A 26,931-nucleotide genomic window follows, 5' to 3' on the forward strand; every position below is an offset into this window, starting at 1 on the left:
AATTGGATTCCAAAGTAGAATTACATTGGAAACTAATTCCATTAGAATTAACAATAGCCACTTACGCAACATTACTAGGTATTTCCAAACATTTTACCAGTTCACTGAATTGCCTTTTGCAACTTATTTCTCTCTACGAAATTATATTTGGAAATACTATTTAACATGCCAATCTCTCTTAGCAATATAGTTGTTCAGAGTACATTTTTGTTAAATAAAATATTAGAAGTATTTTCAAAAAAAGAACTGGGTGTTGAGAGCAAGATATAATGTTATAAAAGGCTTCAGATATTCAAATGCAGAAATTCATGTTTATCTACCTTTCCAACTCATCTGTAGGATATAAGACCTGTACTCTCCTTGGATTCCATGGAATTTATTTTATTTCTTTTTAGCGTAGTGATGTATCTCAGATATGCATTCTCTTCACTTTGAAAAGATACCACACTGGGATGTGCTTTGCATTTACATAATGCAGGGGAAAAGGAAAACTTAAAACTGATGGGGGGCATCTCTATTTAGGACTCTTCATCAAATATTGGACTTAGGATGGCTACACTTCTTATCCCTGACCCTTTCAAACTGGCTCAGTGTACTTTTTAGGCCTGGAGAGATTAGCTTCAGCTAAACCACAGACATATTTCTTAGAGAAACAAATGTTTCATAGAGGTCCCAGAACCGACAGATCTAAATCTCTTTATTCTCTGAAATCTGACAGAATTCAAGTTCAAAGACATGAGAATAAAAGGCACAGATTGTTTTATTGAGCATAACATAGAAGTTGATCTATGTCTAGTTTATATATGATAACTATGATCACTGAAATCTAAAACAACCATTTAGACATTTTAATTTCTTGCGTTCAGCTAAACATATCCAAATTTATAAATCAATGTATGTTATACACATAAAGCTTGATTTGTTTTAAAAAAAGAAAAGTGAATTCCTACCACACACAAGGCATACCTGCTGTTCCCAGAGAATGAAAAGTTGAGTAAGAAACAATCTTCATCCTTAAGAAGTTTACAGTTTTAACAAACTAAAGCCAAAATTAGGTTAAGAGGGAGTACAAAACAGAATTGCTTCATTCTGACTGTAGAGGTGAGTAAAGGAGGATGCACTTAATGAGACATTGAAGATTCTTTGAGATTTTGCTGAATGACCAAAGGATTCTAGCTAGAGTAAATAACATAGAAAAGGCATATAGGCAAGAAGTTGCTCGATTATTAGAGGATTTCATAGGAGATTGTTTTGAATGGAAGTTTAGTGTCTTGAGAAGATCCATGGATAAGAAAAAGTTGGTGAAAGAGAACTGTGAGAAATGTTTAAAGTCATATATCTTCCTTTTTGAAAAACTGTTTTAAAGTTTATTTTTGAGAGAGGAAGAGAGAGGAGAGCAAGCTTGTGTGTGCATGAGCATGCAGGGGAGGGTGGGAGGTGCAGAGAGAAAGAGGGAAACAAAGAATCCAAAGCAGGTGCTGACAGCTCAAAGCCGGAGGTGGGCTGCAACTCAGGAGCCATGAGATCATGACCTGAGCAAAAGTCAAACACTTACCGGACTGAACCACTCAGGCACCCCTAAAGCTATATATTTTCTTAATCTTAAATGACCAACTTAAAAAAATAGATTTTACTGTATTTGTCATGAAAATTTGAAACCACTTGAACAGCCTCATTATTTAGAAAGATGTTAGTTATTTTAGACAGAAATGTAATGCTTAGAGACTGGAGTATTAATTAAAATTTGAAATGAGTCTCTCTGCTCCTCCCTGTTTGACAGACAGCAGCATCTTCTGGTGCAGTGCCAGTCATATCCCTGAGACAAGATGGTAAAGGTCAGAGTAAATGGATTTGGCCATATTGAGAGCCTGGTCACCAAGGCTGCTTTTAACTCTGGCAAGTTGGACATTGTCACCATCAATGACCCTTTCTTGATCTGAACATCATGATTACATATTCCGGTATGATTTCACGAGTGGCAAATACAACAACATAGTCAAGGCTGGAAAGGGGGAATTTGTCATCAATGGAAAACCCATTAGCATCTTCCAGAAGCAAGATTGAGCCAATGTTTAATGAGGTGATACTGGTGCTGAGTATGATGTGGAGTCTACTGGGGTCTTCACCACTCTAGAACAGGCTGGGGCTCACTTGAGGGTGGGGTCAAGAGGGCCATCATCTCTGCCTCTTTGGCTGATGCACTGTTTGTAATGGGCATGAACCATGAGAATTCTGACAGCTCCCTCAAGATTGTGAAGAATCTCTCCTGCACCACCAACTGCTTGGCCCCTCTGGCCAAGGACATACATGACAAATTTGGCATTGTGGATGGACTCGTGACCACAGTCCATGCCATTACTGCCACCTAGAAGACCATGGATGGCCCCTTTGGGATGCTGTGGTGTGATGGTTGAGAGGCTGCCCAGAACAAAATCCCTGGTTCTGCTGGTGTCATCAAGGCTGTAGGCAAGGTCATTCCTGAGCTGAAAGGGAAGCTCAATGGCATGGCCTTCCCTGTACCCACCCCCAATATCTCAGTTGTGGATCTGACCTGCTGTCTGGAGAAAGCTGCTAAATCCGATGACATCAAGAAAGTGGTGAAGCAGGTATTGGAGGGCCTCCTCAAGAGCATCCTGGGCTACACTGAAGACCAGTTTCTCTTTGAGAGTTTAACAGTGACACCCTCTCTTCCACCTTCGACACTGGGGCTGGCATTGCTCTCAATGACCACACTGTCAAGCTCATTTCCTGTCATGACAATGCATTTGGTTACAGCAACTGGATGGTGAACCTTATTGTCAACATGGCCTCCAAAGAGTAAGAAACCCCTAGACCACCAGCCTCACTGAGAGCAAGAAGAAGAGAGAGACCCTCAGCTGCTGTGGAATCCTTGCCCCAACTCATTCAATACACTGAAAATATCCTGACCTCTATAGTTTCCATCCCAGTCTCCCTAAAGAAGGGGAGGGGTTTGGAGAGCCCTATCTTGTATGTACCAACAATAAATTACACTGTACCTAGCCTAAATAAATACATACATACATACATACATACATAAATACATAAAATTTAAAATGAATTACTTACATCAGAGTAGTAATAGTGGTGATGATGTCACATTTTTCATGATGGGTCCTCTTCCTTATAATCTACTCATTAAATTATGGACCTAGAATAATATTCTTAGTACATAAACCTGTCACTGAAATCACCTTGAACATATTGTATTCCTGATTTCAGGAAACTAGAGACATAATTTGGTTAAATACTCATGTAAAGCAATATCAGTGAGCTATTAACCTGATGAAAAAGACAGTAAAGTCCCCAAATAGGTTAGGTAAAGCTGTATATATAAATGCACTAAGAACAAAGAATTTTTCAACTGGAATGACAGTAACCTTTAATCACAGTTTACAGATATTCAGTATGAAATCAGAGTTAAAACTAATTTATTGAAAAACATATTGTACAATGGAATAAAAATATATGAAATCCTTAGGAATAAATTAAACAAAACACAATCTCTAAAGGCAACTAGAAACTTTGTTCAGAGTAACTAAAGAAAAAATTTTAAAAAGCCTGGAAAAGATAAAAAAATATGTTTATGATTATGTCTCAACAGGGTAAAATACCAATTCTTCTAAAATTGACCTATAGATTTAATGTAATCCCAAACAAAAGACCAGCATATTTTTTTATAGAACTAAACAAATTTATTTTACAATTCAAGAACAGGAAAGAACTTTCTAATAATGAAAAATAGAAGAATTAACTCTACTAGATTTCCAGTCTTACTATAATAATTTAGGAAATAAATAGGCAGAATAATGTTCCCCTAAAGATCACCATGTTTTAATTACCAGGGACTGTGAATATATTACTTTATTTGGTAAAAGGTATTTTGCAGTTGTGTTTAAGGTTAAGAATCTTAAAATAGGAAAATTATCCTGTATTATCTGTGTTGACCTAATATAATAAGGAGGTTATCCTGAATTATCTGGGTGGGCCAATCTAATCACTGTCTCATAAAGAGAGGGGAAAAAAGGCAAAATGTTAAATAAATGTAATGATAAGAAGAAAGAGGTAGAAGTGATTCAGTCTGAGAGGGACTCAACCCAACACTGCTACCTTTAAAGATAGAACCAAAGATTGCAGGCAGCATCTGGAAGCTAAGAACTCTCATTCCTACAACCACAAAAAAAACTAAATTCTGCCATCAAGCTAAATAAGCCAGAAAATAGATTCTCTTCTAGAAATTCCAGGAAGGAAAACAGTCTCATTAACACTTTGAATTGAGCCCGATGAGACCAGTATCATATGTGTGACCTATAGAACTGTAAAAGAATACAGTTGGAAGTCATATGATTTTTGTCTTTCTCTGACTGACTAATTTCACTTAGCATAATACCCTCCAGTTCCATCCACGTAGTTGCAAATGGCAAGGTTTCATTCTTTTTGATTGCCGAGTAATACTCCATTGTATATATATACCACATTTTCTTTATCCATTCATCCATCGATGGACATTTGGGCTCTTTCCATACTTTGGCTATTGTTGATAGTGCTGCTATAAACATGGGGGTGCATGTGTCCCTTCGAAACAGCACACCTGTATTCCTTGGATAAATGCCTAGTAGTGCAATTGCTGGGTCATTTAAGAGACAAAACAGATGAACATAAGGGAAGGGAAACAAAAATAATATAAAAACAAGGAGGGGATAAGAGTTTCAAAAATATGGAGAACAAACTGAAGGTTGCTGGAGGGGTTGTGGGAGGGGGGATGGGCTAAATGGGTAAGGGGCATTAAGGAATCTACTCCTGAAATCATTGCTTCACTATATACTAATTTGGATGTAAATTTCAAAAAAAATAAATAAATAAATAAATAAAAAATAAAGTTAAATTATAAAAATAAATAAATAAATACACACACACAAAAAGAATACAGTTGGGTGGGTTTAGGCACTACATCTATAGAAGGAGGAGGAGGGGAAGAAAATGTTCCCGAATTCTTCATGGAAGGAGCTTAGAAGTCACTATCACGTCCTAACTAGTAAGAGCTAAACAGAATGAACTATCAAAAAGTTTTCTTAAATCTGTAAGAAAATGGAGGGCACAGGGCAAACTGTTACACCTGAGATTGCACAGACACACAGATGATTACAGGGAGTCATGACAAGAGCAAAGCCTCATGAGTAGAATCTACCTTTGGGACCAGTACCTAGCTAGGAAAACTTGAATTGTAATTGACTAATTGCTAAAGGCTTGGCATGGATAATTGTTAGAGTTAAAAACTCCAGGAGGACCCAGTCATGGGAGGAGGAGGGCACACTTTTATAATTTTTACCCTCAGGAGCTTCTATCCTCAGTAAATATTGGAGAAAAACTCCCTCTTGCTTCCAAAGAAAAGGGGAAAGAGGAACCATTTTTAAATATACCAGAGCACTCTGTCCCTAACAAAGCCTGCCCTCAGATAAAACTAGCTAACCAGAGCCTAACATGGGGGTAGATATTATCAGAGCATAATTGACTTGGGAGAGAGGAGATATCGATTCCAGTTGGCCCCAGCCTTCCACATGGAGAAACAGGAATAACAACTTCAGCCCCCTCTAGCCCTGTATCTCACCTGAGTGCGGAGAAAAAAATTTGAGAAACTCTTGTGAAGTTCACAGTCCAGAGGAATAGTCTCACTAAAGACTGAGACCCAATTATAAGACTATAGAATGATTCTTTTCCCCTACTCATCACTACCACATTACTAAAGACCTATTTATAAAAGTTACTTTCACCCAATACATTATGTCCAGTTATCAAGAAAAAAAAATTACAAGGGCATACAAAAGGTAAAATATAAATAAATAAACAGAAATAAAATTAAACACCACACACACACAATTTAAAGGCACAGAACAATCATCATAAGCAGATATGGCAGGGATGTTGGAATTATCAGGCCTAGAATTTAAAACAAGTATGATTAATATGCTAAGGACTCTAATGGATAGAATAGCGTACAAGAATAGATGGGCAATATAAGCAGAGAAATGAAAATCCAAGAAAGAACTAAAAGAAGTGCTAGAGACAAAAACAAAACAAAACATTGTAACAGAAATGAAATAGGCCTTTGACGGGCTTATTAGTAGACTGGACATAACTGAGGAAAGAATCTCTGAGCTAAAGGATATATCAACAGTAACTGTGAAAAACAAAAAACAAAACAAAGACTAAAGAGCACAGAATAGAAAATTGAAAAACTGTGGGACATGTACAAAAGGCATAACATCCACATAATGGGAATACCAGATGGAGAAGAAAGAGAGGAAGAAGAAATAATTGATATAATTATTTCCAAACATTTCTTTCAAACTAATGTCAGATGCCAAATAACAGATTCAGGAAACTCAGAGATAGCTAAGTAGAGAAATGCTCCCCACCAAAAAGACCATACATAAGCACATCATCTTCAAACTACAGAAAATCAAAGATAATGAAAAAAATCCTAAAAGAAGCCAAAAGGAAGTGAAAAAAACCACCATTATCTAAGAGGAATAAAAGTAAGAATTCATCTGACAACTCAGAAATCATGTAAGAAAAGAATGGAGTGAAATATCTAAAGTGTTGAGAGGAAAGCGAAACAAAACAAAAAACAAGTAAACCAAACCCCACCAGTCCAGAAATTCTACCAGAGAAATTATTCTTGAAAAGTAAAAGAGAAAAAAAAAAAAAAAAGACTTTCTCAGACAAACAAAAATTGAGGGAATTCATTTTCAGTTAGATGGAAGGGAATGATATAGTTCAGAAACTTGGATCTACATTCAATAAAGAAGAGTATCAAGGAAGGAATAAACAAAGGTAAAGCAAAAGTTTTATTTTTCTTATTCTTTATTCAACTAACAGATAATGGTTTACTCAAAATAATACTAATAATGTGCTTGACTTATGTATGCTTATGTCTATATCTTATGCATGTGTATTTGGTTATGTATACTTGTTATGTATACTTATATATAAGTAAAATGAATGACAGCAATGAAACTAGAAATAGGAGGGAAGAATTAGGATTGTTTTATTATAAATCACTCACACTACCTGTGAATTGGTACAGTGTTATTTGAAAGTGAACTTGGATTAGTTCTATAGCTATACTGAAAACTCTAAGGCAATAAAAAAAATAGTAAAAAGGGAAGTAAACTGATATGCTAAGAAAGGAGAGAAAATTGAATTATATAAAATGCTCAATTAAAACCATGATAAAAGCATGGGAAACAAAAAAAGGAACAAAAAACAAGGACAACAAATACAGAAGAGCAATTGTTATGGTAAATATATCAATAATCACTTTGAATGTAACAATCTAAATACCGTAATTAAAAGGAAGAGTTTGTCAAATGGATAAACAAAAATAAGACTAAACTATATGTTGTCTACAAGAAACACACTTTAAATATATGGGCACATACAGATCAAAAGTAAACGGATGACAAAAAATATACTATGCTAACACTAATAAAAAGAGAGTAGGAGTTGCTCTTCAGATAGAGCAGACTTCAAAGCAAGATAAGTTATCACCAATAAAGAAGGAAATTACATAATAATAAAGAAATGAATCCTCCAAAAAGACATAAGAATATTTGATGTGTATGTGCCTAAAAGAATGTCAAACTATGTAAGGCAAAAATGGTAGAATTGCAAGGAGAAATAGATGAGTCCACTGTCACTGGAGATTTCAACAACCTTCTCTCAGAAATGGACAGACTCAGCAGACGTAAGATCAGTAATAACCTAAAATGCACCTTAGATAACTTTAAAAAACAAAAATCACACAATGTCTGCTCTCAGATCTCAAATGGGATTATATCAATAACAGAAAGATAACTGAAAAATCCTAAAATATTTAAAAATTAAACAACACTCTTCTAAGTAATACAGCAGTCAAGATGACATCATACTATATATAGAAAACCCCAAACTCCACCAAAAAAAAAAAAAAACAACTTAAAACTGATAAATGAATTCAGCAAAGTCAAAGGATATAAAAATCAATGTACAAGAAGCTGTTGCATTTCAGTACACTAATAATGAAACATCAGGAAGAGAATTAAGAAAACAATCCCATTTACAAGTGCACCAAAATTAATAAAATAGCTAGGAATAAACTTAACCAAAGAGGTGAAAGATGTTTACTCTGAAAATTATAAAATACCATTGATAAAAGAATTGGAAGATGACACAAAGAAATGGAAAGACATTCCATGTTCACAGAGTGGATGCACAAATATTGTTAAAATGTCTATACTACCCAAAGCAATCTATACATTTAATGCAATCCCAATCAAAATAACAGCAGCATTTTTCACAGAACTAGAACAAAGAATCCTAAAATGTGTATGGCACAACAAAAGACCTTAAATAGCTATAACAATCTTGAAAAACAAAAACAAAACTGGATGCATCAGAATTCCAGGCTCCAAGTTACATTATAAAACTGTAGTTATCAAAACAGCATGGTATTGGCACAAAAATAGACACATAGCTCAATAGAACAGAAGAGAAAACCCAAAATAAACCCACAGTTATATAATCAATTAATCTTTGACAAAAGAGGAAAGAATATATGATGGGGAAAAGACAGTCTCTTCAACAAATGTTGTTGGGAAAATGGACAGCTACATGCAAATAATGGAACTGAACCACTTTCTTACACTATATGCAAAAATACACTCAAAGTGGATTAAAGACCTAAATGTGAGACTTAAAACAATAAAAGTCGTTGAAGAAAGCACAGACAATAACCTCTCTGACATCAGCCATAGCAACAATCTTCTAGATAATGTCTCCTGAGGCAAGATAAATGAAAGCAAAAATAAACTACTGGGACTACATCAAAATAAAAAGCTTCTGCACAGCAAAGAAAGCAATCAACAAAACTAAAAGGCAACCTATTGAACAGGAGATGTTTGCAAATGACATATCCAATAAAGGGTTAGTATCCTAAATATATAAATAACTTATAAAGCCCAATACTCCCAAAACAAATAATCCAATTAAAAATGGGCAGAAGACACGAACAGATATATTTCTCCAAAAAAGTCACAGATCGCCAACAGCCACATGAAAAGATGCTCACCATTACTTATTAGGAAAATGCAAATCCAAATTACAATGAGATATCACCTCACACCTGTCAGAGTGGCTAAAATTAGTAAGACAGGAAACAACAGGTGTTGAGGAAGATGTGGAGCTAAAGGAACCCTATTGTACTCTTGGTGGGAATGCAAACTGGTGCATCTACTATGGAAAACAGTGTGGAAGTTCCTCAGAAAGTTAAAAACAGAATCACCTTATGATCCAGCAATTGCACTACTGGGCATTTACCAAACAAATATGAAAACACTAATTCAAAGTAATACTTGCATGCCTATGTTTATTGCAGCATTATTGACAATAGCCAAATTATGGAAGCAGCCCAAGTGTCCATCAACAGACGAATGGATAAAGAAGATGTGTTATATACATACAATGGAATACTATTCAGCCATAAAAAGGAATGGAAACTTGCCTTTTGCAACAACATGGATGGAGCTATAGAGTAAAATGAAATAAATGAAATAGGTCAGTCAAAGACAAATACCATATGATGTCACTCATATGTGGAATTTAATAAATAGAACAAAGAGCAAAAGAAAAAAAGAGAGAAACCAAGAAACATATTCTTAACCATAGAAAATAAACTTACAGTTATTAGACGGGAGGTTGTTGGAGAGGTGGGTGAAATAGGTGATGGGGATTAAAGAGTACACTTATCATGATAAGCACTTAAGCACTGAGTATGTATATATTTGTTAAATCACTCTATTTTACACCTGGAACTATATATAACACTGTATGTCAGCTATAATGGAATTAATTTTTTTTAATTAAGAAAAAACATAAATAAATAAATAAATAAATAAATAAGTAAATAAATAAATAAATAAATAAATAAAATAATACAGCAGCCAAAGAAGCAATCTCAATAGAAATTTAAAAATGTTTTGAAATAAAAAACATACAACTTCTAATTTGTGGGATAAAATGAAAATAGTGCTTAGAGGGAAATTTATAGCATTGGATTCATTACTAGAAAACAAAAATAATCTAAAATCAATAATATAAGTTTCCATCTTAGAAAACTAAGAAAAAACCAGAAACTCCAAAGTAAGCAGAAAAAAAAAAAAGAGAGAGAAAAAAGAACTAAAGTAGAAATCAAATTCAAAGGAGGAATCTAATAGAAAAAAATGAAAGAGAAAGCTGTTTTTGTTTTGTTTCTTTTTTTGTTTTTGTTTTGTTTTTTTGAAAGATCAACAAAATCAATAAGCCTAGACAGGCTAAGAAAAAAGATAGGATACAAATGATTAAAATCTCAAATGAAAAAAGTGCTATAACTATAGATCATAAATATTAAAATAATAATAACAATAATAATAATAATAAACTATGCACAATTCCATGCCCACAAATTTGTTAACTTAGACAAATTCTTTGACAGACACAACATGTCAAAACTAACACAAGAAGAAATAGACAAACTGAATAAACATATATCTGTTAAATAAATTAAATCAATAATTTTAAAACTTCCAAAAAATAAAGCAGAAGGCCCATTGATTGCTGATTAATGTCTTACCAAACATTTAAGGAAAAATTGCACCAATTATCTACAGTCTTTTTCTGAGGATAGAAACAAAGGGAATACTTTCTAACTTATTCTATGAGGCCAGGGTCACCATGTTACAAAAACCAGGCACAGACATCACAAGAAAAGAAACAAACCAATATTTCTCATGAACATAGACATGAAAATCCTCAACAAAATATTAGCAACACTGTGTAATACACCACACACACACACACACACACACACCACTACTAAGTGAGATTTATCCCAAGTATGCAAGGCTTATTTCAACAAACAAAAATGAAACCATATGCAAAAATTTGAATCGAAACACAAACCTTATTTTATTCACAAAAATAGTGCAAAGTGGATCACAGACCTAAAGTAAAATACAAAATTACTACACTCCTAGAAAATAACCCTCCTAGGAAAAATCCAAACGACCTTTTAGATTCAATACTAATGGCACAATCCATAAAAGAAATAATTGGCAAGTCACACTCCATTGAAATTAAAAACTTCTGTTCCATAAAAAAACAATGTTAAGAAAATGAGAAGACAAGGCACATTGGAAGAAAATTTTGCAGAAGACATGTCAGATAAATGGCTATTATCCAAAATATATAAAGATCTCTTAAAACTCAATGATAACTAAAAAAAAAAAGCACTTGATTAAAAATGGGCCAAAGATATACAGATGGCAAATAAGCATATGCAAACATGTTCCATGTTGTCGACTCTGGGCCTGTAGTTCTCTCCTGTCCAGCAAGAGAGCGGGATGCAGGATTAAAGTGTGAGAGAGGCTAATGTCCAGGAGGAGAAAAGAGTACTGATAAGGGTCCTTGCTCTGTTTTTATTAGGATCAGAAGGCTTACAAGCATGATGGATTTGCACAAAGTCGACCTTAGGGCAGTGAAAATACTCTGTGTGACACTATAATGATGAATAAATGTCATTATGCATTTGTCCAAATCCATAGCATGTACACCAACAGGAGTAAAACATAATGTAAACTATGGATTTGAGGTGATAATGATGTTTCAAAGTAACTCATCAATTGTAAGAAATATACCACGGTGGTGGGAGATATTGCTAATGCGGCAGGTTATGCATGTATGGGGGCAGGAGATATATGGGAAATCTCTGTATCTTCCCCTGAATTTTGCTGTGAACCTAAAACTCTTAAAAATGCAAAACTTCGTAATAAACAAACAAAAGTAAATTAACCAACAGAGGTCATATTCAATAAAGTTTGCTGCAAACTTAAGAAAAAATAAAGACCGATGATACCAAATATTTCTGAAGTGGAGCAATTGTCTCTTAATACTGGTGACGATGTAATTGAAAATCACTTTGTGAAAGTTGGTCAATATCCATAAAGGTAAAACTACATACTCTGTGGACTCTCAACTCTACCCCTAAATATTAGCTAGTAAAAATATGTGCTATGTAACCCAAGATACATGTACATAATTGCTGATAGCAGCATTGTTCATAATATTCCCAAACTGGAAGCCTTAAAAATAAAACAAGTAGAAAAATAACTACAAAACCTGATTTATAGAACAATGCAAATGAACTAATTACATCTATGTATTTCTACATGAGATTTTTTTTTTTTTTTTTTAATGTTGAGTTAAAGAAATTGGCAGAAAACAATATGGAGAGTGTTGAATTCCATGCACACAAATTTCAAACAAGTTCATTACAATGCTTAGAGACACACACCTGTTTGGTATACCTATAGAGCAAGGAGATGATTACCATAAAAGTCAAGATAATGATTATTCAAAGTGCAGGAAGGGAGATTTTCATTCAAAAGGCAGTCAGTGCATCTGGGGAATCTAGCAAAATTCTGTTTACATAGGTTTTTGCAGTACAATATAGCAATTACATGTCATGTACTTTTTATCCGTGTTTTGAATAGTTTTCTGTAGTGTATTGCCTTCCACAACAAAATTTTGAAACAAATGAAGTTCAGTTATGTCTTTTTCTGACTGAAAGCCTGCAATGACTTCAAGTTTCACTTACAGTTAAGCCCAAAGCACTTATAAAAACATACAAACACTTAATTTATCTGGCCGGCATTATCTACCTAATCTCATCTCCTAGTCACTTTGCCTTGATCATTCTGCTGTCCACACATTGGCCTCCTTGTGTGGAGAATAAGCTTAGGAATTCCCTGAGCTTTCACTGATGGGTTAATGAGGCATAAAGAAATACAAAGTCATAGGATATACACACCCAAGTTTGGATAAACAAGATTAGGTAAACAGGGCAAAGGCCCCCAGTATAGGACACAGGTATAGAAATAGGGAATCTCAGGGTGAAAACATCTGAGATGAAGTAAACAAGATTAGGTATTCAGGGCGGAAATGCTCTCTGACTTAGTATAACAGCAGAAGGATGCTTTCACAGAAGTATGCTTTCACAGGAAGGAAGGACCAAATTTGGTAAATAGGTAAATAGTGCTATAGATCATAGCCGGGTGATGTTGCCCAGAGTGGAGCCAATTAGCAAACAAAAGGTGCCTTGTTGACCCTGAGGTATCATGCTGTGTCTTTCTTGTCCCCAGACCAGTTTAGCTAAACACAGGTGGGGCCTCACATCTACTGTAAACAACCTCCTGTCCAGCACCAGGATTTTGTTTTGTATTGACCCAAACCCCTAACACCGTGTATCTTCAAAACCCCCTTTCCCTCATGCCCATGAGTTCATGTTCACAATTTCACTGTTTCTTTGTGCACGTCGATCACCATGTTTGTAAGCCTTCTGATCCTAATAAAAACAAAGCAAGGACACTTACTCTGGGCTCTTGTCTCCTCCTGGACATTAGCCTCTCTCGCATTTTTAATCCTGTATCCCACTTTCTCACTGGACAAGAGAGAGCTCCAAACCCAGAGTCTACAACATCCTTGTAGTTTGTTGAACACCTAATCCCATTTTAGGGCTTTACTACTTATTTATTCCTCTGTCTGGGACATGATTTATAAAGATATCCTCATGGATTCTCCCTCACTTGCTCTAGGTCTTTGCTAAAGCTTCATGTTCTCAGTGAACAACCTATTTAAAATTGTAAAGTACCATTTACCCTGATCTCCATTGCTAAAACCTCACAACCCCTCCCTTTCTTTTTATTTCTCCATGTTTATTATGACCAGTTAGCTCACTATGGTTTTTACATATTTATGTGGTCACTTGTTTGTTTGTTGTTTTTCATCATCTGTGTAGAAATGTTAGGTTCATGAGAGCAGGGGATTTATATAATTTAGCACATAAATTGATTGAATGAATACTTACATTACATACTTTCTCATGACTTCAAAGGATTTTGCCTATGATGGACATAAATTTGGTGATGATCCTGCCTTTTTTTCCCAAGTCTTACAACTTCTATGACAATGTGTTTTTAGAGAGTGTTTTAACATGAGATTACTTTATAACCAATACCTTAATTTTAGAGTGTGGTTTTAATCATTAGTATTCTGAATCCAGACTTGCATTAAACCATAAGGGTTGTTTTTTAATGCTTATTTATTTATTTTTGAGAGAGAGAGAGAGCGCAAGTAGGGGAGCAGCAGAAAGAGAGGGAGACAGAAGATCCAAAGCAGGCTCTGCACTGGTACAGTGAACCTGACGTGGGGCTTGAACACAGGAACAGTGAGATCATGACCTGAGCCAAAGTTGGACATTTAACCAACTGAGCCACTGAGGTGACCCCCAAAACAAAGTTTTATTGTAAATAAACCCCTGGTCTTTTGAGAAAAAAATATTTACCATGGCATAATTATGTTACTATACCACAGAAATACGGCATCTCAGGTTTACTACAGTGAGGATTCCAACCGACTGGTCTTCTCCCAGAGAAGCCTGTATTTTGAACACAAAATGAATGCCAAATATGCAAAGAAAAACTGTTAGTAATTTTTTAGATAGAAGGAAACTTGGCAGATGATGCCTGATGAAGGAAACTGACATCTTGATATTTTATAGTTGGCTTGTCTATTCCAGGTTTGATATGAGCAAGAGAAAATACACAGATAAGAGGAGACTGGGAATAAGAGGCAAAGATAGTCGAAGAAACACTGAAGAAAAAGACTGGAATGATGTATGGAGGTCTGCAAAAGTATAAGTTAAATTAGGATAAAAGACTGGGAGACATGAGAATTATATAATGTATAAGAGTTAAAGGTTAAGAGGAACAGAATAAATTGTGAACCAGGAAAAGTGAATTTATAAAGGGATAAATAATTGTTTTGTTCAAAGGCACATTTGGATAAAAATATTAGTGTTAGAAAACAAACTAGTCAAATCAGAGAGTAAACACAGACTTGGCAGGAAAAAATAATCAACATCTGTCACTTTCCTCCTTTTGGAGTGATATGTAAGAACAGCAACGATAGAAACAATACTAGAAAATTCCCTTAGGTGGCAACTTAGAGACAGAAATCTGAAATCTGTGCTTCTGGGAAGAGTAATATAAAAGTTAAATGGACAAAAAATATCAGCAGAGAGAAATGGTCTAAAAGTGGCAATTTTAAAGTGCTATCGAGGTTAACATCATATGGCTTGGGAAAGGTCTAATGGAAGATAAGGAAAGTAAACTTTGCCACTTGGAAAGTGAATATATGGACAGCTGTGCCTGGAATAGCTATTGGCTGATATGAAAGTGAGAAAGGTCAAAATAGATTTTAAACACATACATACAGAGGATTGCCATATATATGTGTTTTTTACCTATTGAATTTTGGGCTTTGGGAGATAGCAAATATCCAGGAGATAATGATGAAAAAAGTACCAGATTATAACAGCCTAAAATACCAAAAGGCAATCCTCTCATTAAAAGTATAAAGGAAAAGTTTAATAAAAGGTAAAATAAATGTACAAAATGTTGAGCAAAATCTAATATGAAGACACATTTTACAGAATTCCTTGATGGGAGCCATCATACTCTCAATATATACATACTGTTAGGAAGACAATAGAACAAGGTAACTTAAATAAAATAATTCCAAAAAGCCCAAGTTAAAGTTTTGAAAATTTAAAATAATTAAATTTGAATGTCATCAGAGGCTATGAAGGAGCAATGATAAATCAGTGTAAACCAGAGGAAAATATTATTGACTTATTCTATGATTAACATCCAAAATTACATTTTACCTTTTACTCCACTATTTTGAAGAACAGCTAGTAATATCATGTGCCCATGTTCACCTTTTGAAATTTATTTTATAATACATTTACATATTAATAAAATGTCCTAATTTAAAATATTGTGCATTACTATTAAATGCAAAAAAACACAATCATTTTTTATGCCTTACTTATGGTTATATAAGGCAATGTGATGGATGTCATAAAATAGAAAACATTGACTTATAAGTATGGAAGGAGGGGCTCCTGGGTGGCTCAGTTGGTTAAGCCCTGGACTCTTCATATTGGCTCAGGTTGTGATCTCCCAGGCATGAGATTGAGCCCCATGTCAGGCTCTGTGCTGAGTGTAGAACCTGCTTGGGATTCTCTCTCTCCCTCTCCTTCTGTGCCTCCCTGACTCACAAGTGTGCACTCTCTCTCTCTCTCTCTAAGTAAACAAACATTAAAAAAGAAGTATGGAAGGAAAAAAAAATGTGTGTGTGTGTGTGTGTGTAATTAATAATTCACTGAGTGCTTAATAAGTCTCAGAAATGCTATGAAACATGTTACACTTTTTCACGCAAACACAAACACCTCTATTAAAAGTAGAGTTATAAGTGCATTAAAGTGATATCCTAAAAGAGAACTATGAGAGTTCAGAAAAGGGAGACATTTCTATTGGCTGGAGGTTCTGCAAAAAATGGTGTCCTGTGATAAGTTGCTTTAAAGGTTGTCCTTGAAGGAGAAGTAGGGTTTGAATAAATGGACAGAAGAATACAGCATTCTATGTGGTTGCAATATTGTCAGTAAAAATATATAAATCACCAAACAAGGGACACAGATGACAAAAAGAGGAGTTCAGCTGGACTGTGGCAAATGTGGGTGGTGGGAAGTAGTGGGAGAAAAGAAAAGCTAGGCTGCTTCTGGTTTGCCATATTCTAAAATAAAATGTGAGGTCATGGAACTAAAATTCTTGATTTTTATTGATTGTGTTGTGATTGACGCTGTGATTTTGAAATCTATGTCCTGATGTAGAAAGTTACCATTAACATTCTTGTTGTTAAAAAAATCAGGTGAAAATATAGTTAATGCCCTTTACTCATTAATTATACATATATACATTTGTTAAATGTTTAATTGTAAGCAAAGATAAACATGTGTCATACTGCTCATCATGACCATTTCTTTATCTTGTCCTTAAAATTTTTGATAAGTAACACAGGTTTTTCATAGAAGAACATGACTCATGAATATTCAAAGTCAAGACTCATTTTGCCTATGATACAGTTTCTCCTAAAATAGCTATAGTGGACACAGCATAGAGTGACCTCCAGTGACTCAGAGCCTTGTATAATCCCTTCCTCTTGAGTGGGATCAGAGCCTGACTTGCTTCAAGCCAACAGAATGTGGCAAAGATGAAGGAATTTTGCAGATACAATTAAGGTCTTAAACCACTTGATTATGAGTTTCTCAAAAGGCAGATTATCCTGATTGATCCTGACTTAACCAGGTTAAAGCCCTTGAAAGAGGGTCTAGTGCCTTCTTTAAAATCAGAGACTCACTATCCTGCTGGCCTCAAAGAAGTCAGCTGCCATGAGTACCACAGTCACAAGGACATAAATTCTACTAGCTCTCTGAGGGGGTTTGGAAGTGATTTTTTTTTCCTAGTGGAAACTCTGATGAAAATGTAGTCTGGCTGAAGCCTTTGTTGCAGACTCAAAGTAAGACTATAAGCAGAGGATCCTGGTGACAAGATATTCTCCTTGACCAAACTTTAGTCAGATTCTTCTCAACTAGGCATTGACCATTGAAACTTCCTTGTCCATTTTTGCATTGCCCAATTTCAGCAAAAATCCTGCTGAGTCAATTTAGCAAGATTCTTCACTCTTGATATCTGATCATCTTGGATATCTGATCAAATTTCTTAAACCACACCCCACCCCAGTTTGTGTCTGATCATCCTAGCCTGCCTGCAGCAAGAATCCTGTCGAGCTGATTTAGCCAGAATTTCTCCTTACCCTTGATGGTTCCTCCTAGTAATTTTCCATTCCCTGACCCCCAACTACTCCTGGGTATAAATCCCCACTTGTTCATGCTGCATTTAGAATTGAGTCCAGTTCTATACTAAGTTATCTTTTCCTTCATTATAATAGTCCTGAGTAGAATAGGTCTTTACTGCTTTTACTACTATCCAGCTCTGGTTTCTCTTTAACACAGCTAAGCTTTGCCTAGACTCCTGACTCATGATAATTAGTGTGTTGTTTTGATCCACTAAGTCTGTGGTAATTTGTTATATCATAAGAAAAAGACTAATGCAACAGCCAACATAAATATATATTTCCTTTTCAGTAATGAGAATGAAAATTAAAACTCTATATCTCATTACAGACTCCCCCTTCCAGAAAAAAAAAAAATGAGTACAGAATCAGCATGTGAGGACTACACAATGTTCTCTTAAGCACATATCCATAGAACACTGATTACACATCTTGTGTGGATCACAGACTTAAGTAAGTGTATCCCCTTCTACTTGGTCTTAGAGTCTTTTCAAAGTATTTGTAAATAAAGACTGAATAAGTGTAACAAAGCAAACATTTAAGTTGCAATCAGGAGCATTTGTTTGATGGGGTACCAGGGTGGCTCCATGGTTTAAGCATTAGGTGTCTAGCTCTTGATTTTGGCTCAGACCATGATCTCACAGTTCCTGGTGATGAAGTTTTGGGGTGATGGTGGGGTGGTGGGGTGGTCCAGAGCTGATGGCCAAGAAATAATTCTGGAAATTGTCTTTGGTGCAAAAAGGTGATTTTATTAAAGCACTAGGACGGGACCCACGGGCAGGAAGAGCTGTACTGGGGTTGTGGTGGGTAACTGATTACATACCCTCAGGTTGGCAGTGGGTTAGAGATAGAATAAGTCTCTAAGGAATTTCGGAAGCAAGGTTTCCAGGACCTCGAAGGGCTAGCTGTTGCTAGGGAAATGGCATTTATTAACGTTTAGAAAAACCTCAGTCATGAGACCCTTCAGATTTATATCAGGGGGCCATAAGCTTGGGATATAATTGCCAGCATATATCTTGTGGGCGTTGAGATAAAGGAGGTTTCCAAAGGAATTTTTATATGTTAAAGTAGACACAGGATCCTCAAGGTGGGGATAATGTTAAGCTAAGATTCTCTTTTGCCCCTAGCAAATTGTCCTCATTGAGGCAGCTGAGCTGATAGAGGGAAGTCACTCTGAGTTTCAAGGACTTGTCAATGGGCTGTAGGAAGTAAGGGAATTTAATTTTTCCTTTGCCTTAGTTTCCCACATCACCATGGCAAGCACTTAAATTCCTTTCCTTTGTTCTTGGGTAGCCAGGAGTGTCTGAGGAATATCAGACATATCCCATGATGCGGGGAGGGGGTGACTGCTGTTAGGCCGTACTTTGCCCTCAGCTTGGCCCAGGCTTCCTCATCAGTGGGATCGAGCCCCACACTGACAGGGAGCCTGCTTGGCATTCTTTTTTTCCCTTTCTCTCTGCCCCCTGCCCCTGCTTGCTCTTTCTCATTCTCTCTCTCTCTCTCTCTCTCAATAACAGTAATAATAATAATAACGAATAAAATAAATGTTAAAAAGAGCATTTATTTTACTAAAGATATTTTGATAATGTGGATAATGTGCCTATAGAAATTTGAGAATTGATTGTACAGATTTGGGGAGATAAATTCTGATATATTTTCAAGGAACATAGGAATTATTCACAAAGCCTTTGTTTAGCCATTAAAAAAAAAAGGATTTAAATTGATAAAAGCTCAAGCTTTTAATGCTGTTTTTCTTGACATATACATTGTCTGATTGGGTTTTACCTGAAATGCACCGTTGACAGTTAAATATTCCTATGGAAGTATGTTAACTCCAAGTGTCAAGGGACCCCAGGAAATAGTGAATAATAAATAACAGCATTTCTTCTTTGTTAGCCTCTCACATCTATGCTTGCTGAATATCATGCTGAGTATCCAAAGAAAGTGTATATTTTTGTGAAACAGTAGCAAGATACTACAGAGCCAACTTCAATCTAACTTCACAGGATCTCTTGCTGTGCTATCCAGACAATTAAATCACCACATTCCCTTGGTGAGTTACCTGAAACACAGCAGTGCCTAGAAAATTAAATTGAATATACCTTGTTTTTAACCATTTTATTAGAACCATTTCAACTGTGATTTTAAAGGATTTCTAATGATTGTTTGCTTACTCTATTACATTTCATGAGGTGGATTTTTCCAATAATGGCATATAATAAATAAAATGCATAAATCTTAAATGGAACTATAATTAAATAACTGCATTGATGAAACACTGAAAATAAAACAGAGTTTTAATGGGCAGATAAGAAAGCAGCCCTGTAAAATTAATTGGCTGCTGTGACTTCACAATCTGATGATATATTATGGATATGATCAATGATAAAGTGAAACCAAACAACAATGCTGAACTAATAGTCACGTATTATAAAACTGAAAAGAAGAGGTCAAACACATAGAAAACTTAACTCCAAATGTAGGAAAAGAAATCTTGTATCTACCATTAATGCCAGATCTTAATGTTGATCAACATTCAGCCCATAAATAGTATCTTCCAAATATGAAAGCATTCTGCTATCCTTTTACATTGGGTAAACCTAATGAATTGTTTTTCCAATATAATGTAAAATCTCATTCACAGAAGTATTATTTTAATAATAATGTGATGTGGATTATCACATTTTGTTTGCTTTTAAACAAACACAGTTTTAAAAAACACAGTTTTGTTTTTAAACTATCCACGTTGCCTCATATCCAATTCTTTTGAAATTCAATTGAATCATACAATTCAAGAAAATTATAGTGATTTAGTTAATGGAAAAAGCTAAAAAGACAAATATAATTTAATTATTTTTTGTTATTTAAGATATTATTTTTATAACAAGACATGTCTTTCCTAAAATCCTGCATTTACCATGTATAGATATTCTACTATATATTGATATACTAAAATATGACTTCATAATATTTCCGCTGGAGTTACATTTTGATTAAAGTCTGTCAAATACCTGCCAGTTTTCACAAAGTTTGTTCAGAAAATTCTAATTTTCTTAGGATATGCATATTAGCAAGGTAAGGTGTTAACTTCAATTGTTGTTATGGCCTGAATGTTTTTGTATCCTCAAAATTCATATGTTGAGAACCTAATATCCAAGGTGGTGGTATTAGGAAGGGGGAGCTTTGGAGAAGTAATTAGCTCATGAGGAAGGAGCCCTCATGAATGGCATTAGTGTTCCTATAAGAGTTATGAGAGATTTTCCTTCCCCTCTCTGATCTCTACCATGTGAGGATACATTGAAAAGTTGGCCCTCTGCCACCCTAAAGAAAATCTCCATCAGAATTCAGTCATGCTGGCACCTAATCTCAGACTTCCAGACTCCAGAACTATCAGAAATAAATTTCTGTTGGTTATAAGCCACCCAGTGTGTGGTATTTTCTTAAGGTAGCCCTAATAGACTAAGACAATTGTCTGCATGAATGTTTCATTATTTTTATATTTGAGTTATATTAAAGGATGATAATTGTGACAGATTGTATTTTCCAAGGAAGATCCCAACATTATCTCCTATCAGACATACTTATCTGTAATATGAATTCATCACTGTCTCATTAAAAGACAGTGTATCTCTCAATCCCTTTTAACCTGGTTGACTTGTAGTGGCATCGACCAATAGAATACAACAGAAGGAACACTGTGACAAAACATGGGTCAACATTAACTAGCTTGAAATCTTCTATAGTTTGCCACTTGGAATCTACTCAGTTTCATGAAGTGCAGCTACCCTGGCACCACCATGCTGTGAAAAATATCAAGTTTAGGCTCATGGAGGGGGAGCTATCATGTGGAGAAAGGGGGAAGAGGGGTAGTGCAGAGACAGAAACAGAGATAAAGAAAAGAAATGGGGAAATCTGAATCATCAAGGTTAAAAAGCCATCTTGAAATTGAAACTCCAATCCTCAGCCATCTTAACCAACACCACGTAGATCAAAAATAAGCCACTTAAAATAAATTTTCCAAAATCTCTGCCATAAAAATTTAGGCAAAATGAAATTATTTTTACAAAGTTATACTTCAGTATGGTTTGTTATTAATTACTCATAAGGAGCTTGGTAACTAAAAGCAGGGTGCTGCCATAACAAGGCGGCAAGAGGAACCCCACAAGAGAAATGTGGAAAGATAGTGAGAAAATCATATTCAGACTAGACACAGTTGATAGTACTACCTACTAGTGGAAAGGTGAATGAAACATGGAAAATAGATCATGTTTTTAATGAACTGATAGAACCACGGAAGACACCAAGCCGGAAGTTGAATGTGACAACTGGTTTCTTTAATAGAGCTATAAAAGCCCAAGACACTTATAGAAGTCCTAGAAAATGAAATTACATGGGAAGAGAGAGATCAAGTCCAAGGAGCTCCAAGAAATCTGACATTTAAGCAAAAGGTTATCTTGAAAGTGAAACTTCCAGCTTTGGTAGCCCTGACAGACAACATTCAAATACAGATCATCCAACAACTCATCTTCCAAAGTCCCATGCTTTAAATTGTGAGCAAAATAAATTGTTCTTTTAAAACATTAAATTTGGAGTGGTTTTGTTATAAGCAATAAATAGCTGGGTCCTAATGACTAATTTCCTTATGTGACTATAATTTAAATAGATTACTCCATTAATTTTTTTAATTGCAGAAAATAATTTATAATACTGGTTCTAAATGTGCCATTTAAGGTCATAGAAATTTCTAAAGTATAAATAGGATCTAGATGTAACAGCTGGATAATTGGAGTTTGACAATTGTATTTTCTCAATAATATATTACTGTATGTAAGGATTTTTTAATGTTATTTTCTTTGTTTATGTTTTCTTTTATTTAAGGGAAGTCAAATCAAATATGAAGTCTAGCAGTTGACACAACCAAAAAGGATCCTGTGTGCCTGTATCCATGTTTGTGTCTATTTTCTCTCAGTTCTTTGAATTTAATAATCCATTGGCATCTATTTTTGTTGACAAGAAGTTTGCTTTCAGACTATTTATTATTCTTTAGTAGTCAATTTTTCTTTTCTCTCTCTGATAGCTTTAAGGTTTTTTTTTTTTTTTTTCCTTACTATGTTCTACAGTATCACTGTGTGGTCAAGGATAACTGTATTTATCCTTTATAGAAGTCTGTGTGTACTTTCAATCTGAAGGCTAAGATAATTCTCAATTCAGAAAAATTCTTGGGCATTTTCACTTTAGATAAGCTTTTCCTCACACCGTTCTCTCACATTTGGTACGGTTGAGTCACAAGTATATTCTCTGTAACTCCCAATTTGCCTTTCTAATTTTTAATTTCTTTATCATTCTAGGCTGCATTCCAGATGCACCACTCGGTATATTTTCCTATTCAATATATTTTTCTTTGTGTTTGAAGACTGTAGTGTTGTAGGGAGTGTTTTTTTTTTATCAGTTACTGTATTTTAATACTCACAATACTTGATCTTAGCCAAAAGGCTGAAAAGCGATATTAATACAATCTACAATTTTATTTTAATATCCATCAGTTCTTACAGGAGTATGTCTCTCTTTGTTTCATAGTTTCTTAATGATTTTAGGGATGTTATTTTTTTCCATTTTCTCTTTTAGTATCTTCAACATACTTTAAAGTCATTTTGAAATGTCCCTAATTTTTGTATGTTATTTAATTGCTTTTACTTTTGTATTGTTCATTTTGCTGATCAATTTTTTCATGTTAGCATTCCTCACATACCTGGAATATTTGAATAAATCTCACATGGGAAACCCTCCCCCCAATACCTCTTCTTCCATCTTTGTCCAGTGGTTTTACATTTGCCTCTACCTGGGTTGGATTCCCAGACCCTATTCTATTCTGGAACCAGGTATTATACCAACTCTCATACTGTAATGACTCAGGGCTATTCTAGATCTAGTCGCTGAGTTAACAGGTAGACAGGGTCTGGAATGATTTCTTCATTTTCTTCCTGTTTTCAAGACAAGCAGCTTTATAAAAAAACCATAGTGCCTAGAAATTATCACAGCTTTTTTAGTCTCTTTTCTTGCATAAATAAGGAGTCTTATTCCAGCCCAATTTTCATGTTGAGTGGCTGGTTCTTGTCCATGCCCCAGGTTTGCCATCCAATATTATACGTCACAGGAGTGGAAATACAACGTCTCTACTTAGAATCCTTAACACAAGCATACTCATGGGATTAGCAACTATTTGTGAAAAATATATATATTTTTAAATTTTTAGTTTTGTCGTGTTTGGAAGAAAAGAGGAAGCTTGAAGTATTAACAAAGTTATCTTCACCAGAAAACTCCTGAGAGCTCACTATTGCTGATGTTTCCCACAAGTATATGTTCCCCATCCTGATCTAGACATCAAAGCTTTGACTCTAAATATCCAGAGAGAGGGAAGATGGCGGCGTAGGAGGACGCTGGGCTCACCGCGCGTCCTGCCGATCACTTAGATTCCACCTACACCTGCCTAAATAACCCAGAAAACCACCAGAGGATTAGCAGAACGGAGTCCCCGGAGCCAAGCGCAGACGAGAGGCCCACGGAAGAGGGTAGGAAGGGCGGCGAGGCGGTGCGCGCTCCACGGACTGGCGGGAGGGAGCCGGGGCGGAGGGGCGGCTCGCCGGCCAAGCAGAGCCCCCAAGTCTGGCTTGCAAAAAGCGGAGGGGCCTGACGGACTGTGTTCCGACAGCAAGCGCGACTTAGCGTCTGGGAGGTCATAAGTTAACAGCTCTGCTCAGAAAGCGGGAAGGCTGGAGGACAAAGGGAAGGAGAGCTGCTGAGCCCCCGGACGACAGAGCTCAGTTTGGTGGGGAACAAAGGCGCTCGCCAGCGCCATCTCCCCCGCCCATCCCCCAGCCAAAATCCCAAAGAGAACCAGTTCCTGCCAGGGAACTTGCTCGCTCCGTGCGCAAACACCCAACTCTGCGCTTCTGCGGAGCCAAACCTCCGGCAGCAGATCTGACTCCGTCCTGCTGCCACAGGGCCCCTCCTGAAGAGGATCACCTAAGGAGAAGCAAGCTAAGCCTGCCCGTCCTGCCCCTGTGCACCTTGCCTACCCACCCCAGCTAAGACGCCAGATCCCCAGCATCACAAGCCTGGCAGTCTGCAAGTAGCCCAGACAGGCCACCCCACCCCACAGTGAATCCCGCCCATAGGAGAGGGGAAGAGAAGGCACGCACCAGTCTGACTGTGGACACAGCGGTGGGCTGGGGGCAGACATCAGGTCTGACTGCGGCTCCGCCCACGAACTCCAGTTATACACCACAGCACAGGGGAAGTGCCCTGCAGGTCCTCACCACGCCAGGGACTATCCAAAATGACCAAGCGGAAGAATTCCCCTCAGAAGAATCTCCAGGAAATAACAACAGCTAATGAGCTGATCAAAAAGGATTTAAATAATATAACAGAAAGTGAATTTAGAATAATAGTCATAAAATTAATCGCTGGGCTTGAAAACAGTATAGCGGACAGCAGAGAATCTCTTGCTACAGAGATCAAGGGACTAAGGAACAGTCACGAGGAGCTGAAAAACGCTTTAAACGAAATGCATAACAAAATGGAAACCACCACAGCTCGGATTGAAGAGGCAGAGGAGAGAATAGGTGAACTAGAAGATAAAGTTATGGAAAAAGAGGAAGCTGAGAAAAAGAGAGATAAAAAAATCCAGGAGTACGAGGGGAAAATTAGAGAACTAAGTGATACACTAAAAAGAAATAATATACGCATTATTGGTATCCCAGAGGAGGAAGAGAGAGGGAAAGGTGCTGAAGGGGTACTTGAAGAAATAATAGCTGAGAACTTCCCTGAACTGGGGAAGGAAAAAGGCATTGAAATCCAAGAGGCACAGAGAACTCCCTTCAGACGGAACTTGAATCGATCTTCTGCACGACATATCATAGTGAAACTGGCAAAATACAAGGATAAAGAGAAAATTCTGAAAGCAGCAAGGGGTAAACGTGCCCTCACATATAAAGGGAGACCTATAAGACTCGTGACTGATCTCTCTTTTGAAACTTGGCAGGCCAGAAAGAATTGGCACGAGATTTTCAGTGTGCTAGACAGAAAAAATATGCAGCCGAGAATCCTTTATCCAGCAAGTCTGTCATTTATAATCGAAGGAGAGATAAAGGTCTTCCCAAACAAACAAAAACTGAAGGAATTTGTCACCACTAAACCAGCCCTACAAGAGATCCTAAGGGGGACCCTGTGAGACAAAGTACCAGAGACATCACTACAAGCATAAAACATACAGACATCAAAATGACTCTAAACCCATATCTTTCTATAATAACACTGAATGTAAATGGATTAAATGCGCCAACCAAAAGACTTAGGGTATCAGAATGGATAAAAAAACAAGACCCATCTATTTGCTGTCTACAAGAGACTCATTTTAGACCTGAGGACACCTTTAGATTGAGAGTGAGGGGATGGAGATCTATTTATCATGCTACTGGAAGCCAAAAGAAAGCTGGAGTAGCCATCCTTATATCAGACAAACTAGACTTTAAATTAAAGGCTGTAACAAGAGATGAAGAAGGACATTATATAATAGTGACAGGGTCTATCCATCAGGAAGAGCTAACAATTATAAATGTCTATGCACCGAATACCGGAGCGCCCAAATATATAAAACAATTACTCATAAACATAAGCAACCTTATTGATAAGAATGTGGTAATTGCAGGGGACTTTAACACCCCACTTACAGAAATGGATAGATCAACTAGACACACGGTCAATAAAGAAACAAGGGCCCTGAATGAGACATTGGATCAGATGGACTTGACAGATATATTTAGAACTCTGCATCCCAAAGCAACAGAATATACTTTCTTCTCGAGTGCACATGGAACATTCTCCAAGATAGATCATATACTGGGTCACAAAACAGCCCTTCATAAGTTTACAAGAATTGAAATCATACCATGCATACTTTCAGACCACAATGCTATGAAGCTTGAAATCAACCACAGAAAAAAGTCTGGAAAACCTCCAAAAGCATGGAGGTTAAAGAACACCTACTAACGAATGAGTGGGTCAACCAGGCAATTCGAGAAGAAA

The 26,931-nt window shown here is 36.2% G+C and overlaps 1 long non-coding RNA gene and 1 pseudogene across 1 annotated transcript in view; one reads left to right on the forward strand and one right to left on the reverse strand.

Moving 5' to 3' along the window:
• Window positions 1-26,931, reverse strand: part of LOC147581970 (uncharacterized) — a 254,555-nt gene that overhangs the window by 95,115 nt on the left and 132,509 nt on the right. The window lies entirely within an intron of this gene.
• LOC112858169 (glyceraldehyde-3-phosphate dehydrogenase pseudogene) lies at window positions 1,827-2,821 on the forward strand (annotated as a pseudogene).

The sequence above is a fragment of the Puma concolor genome, chromosome B1 (assembly GCF_028749965.1).
Source record: "Puma concolor isolate L17-30 chromosome B1, mPumCon1.1.hap2, whole genome shotgun sequence".
In the NCBI taxonomy this organism is placed as follows: Eukaryota; Metazoa; Chordata; class Mammalia; order Carnivora; family Felidae; genus Puma; species Puma concolor.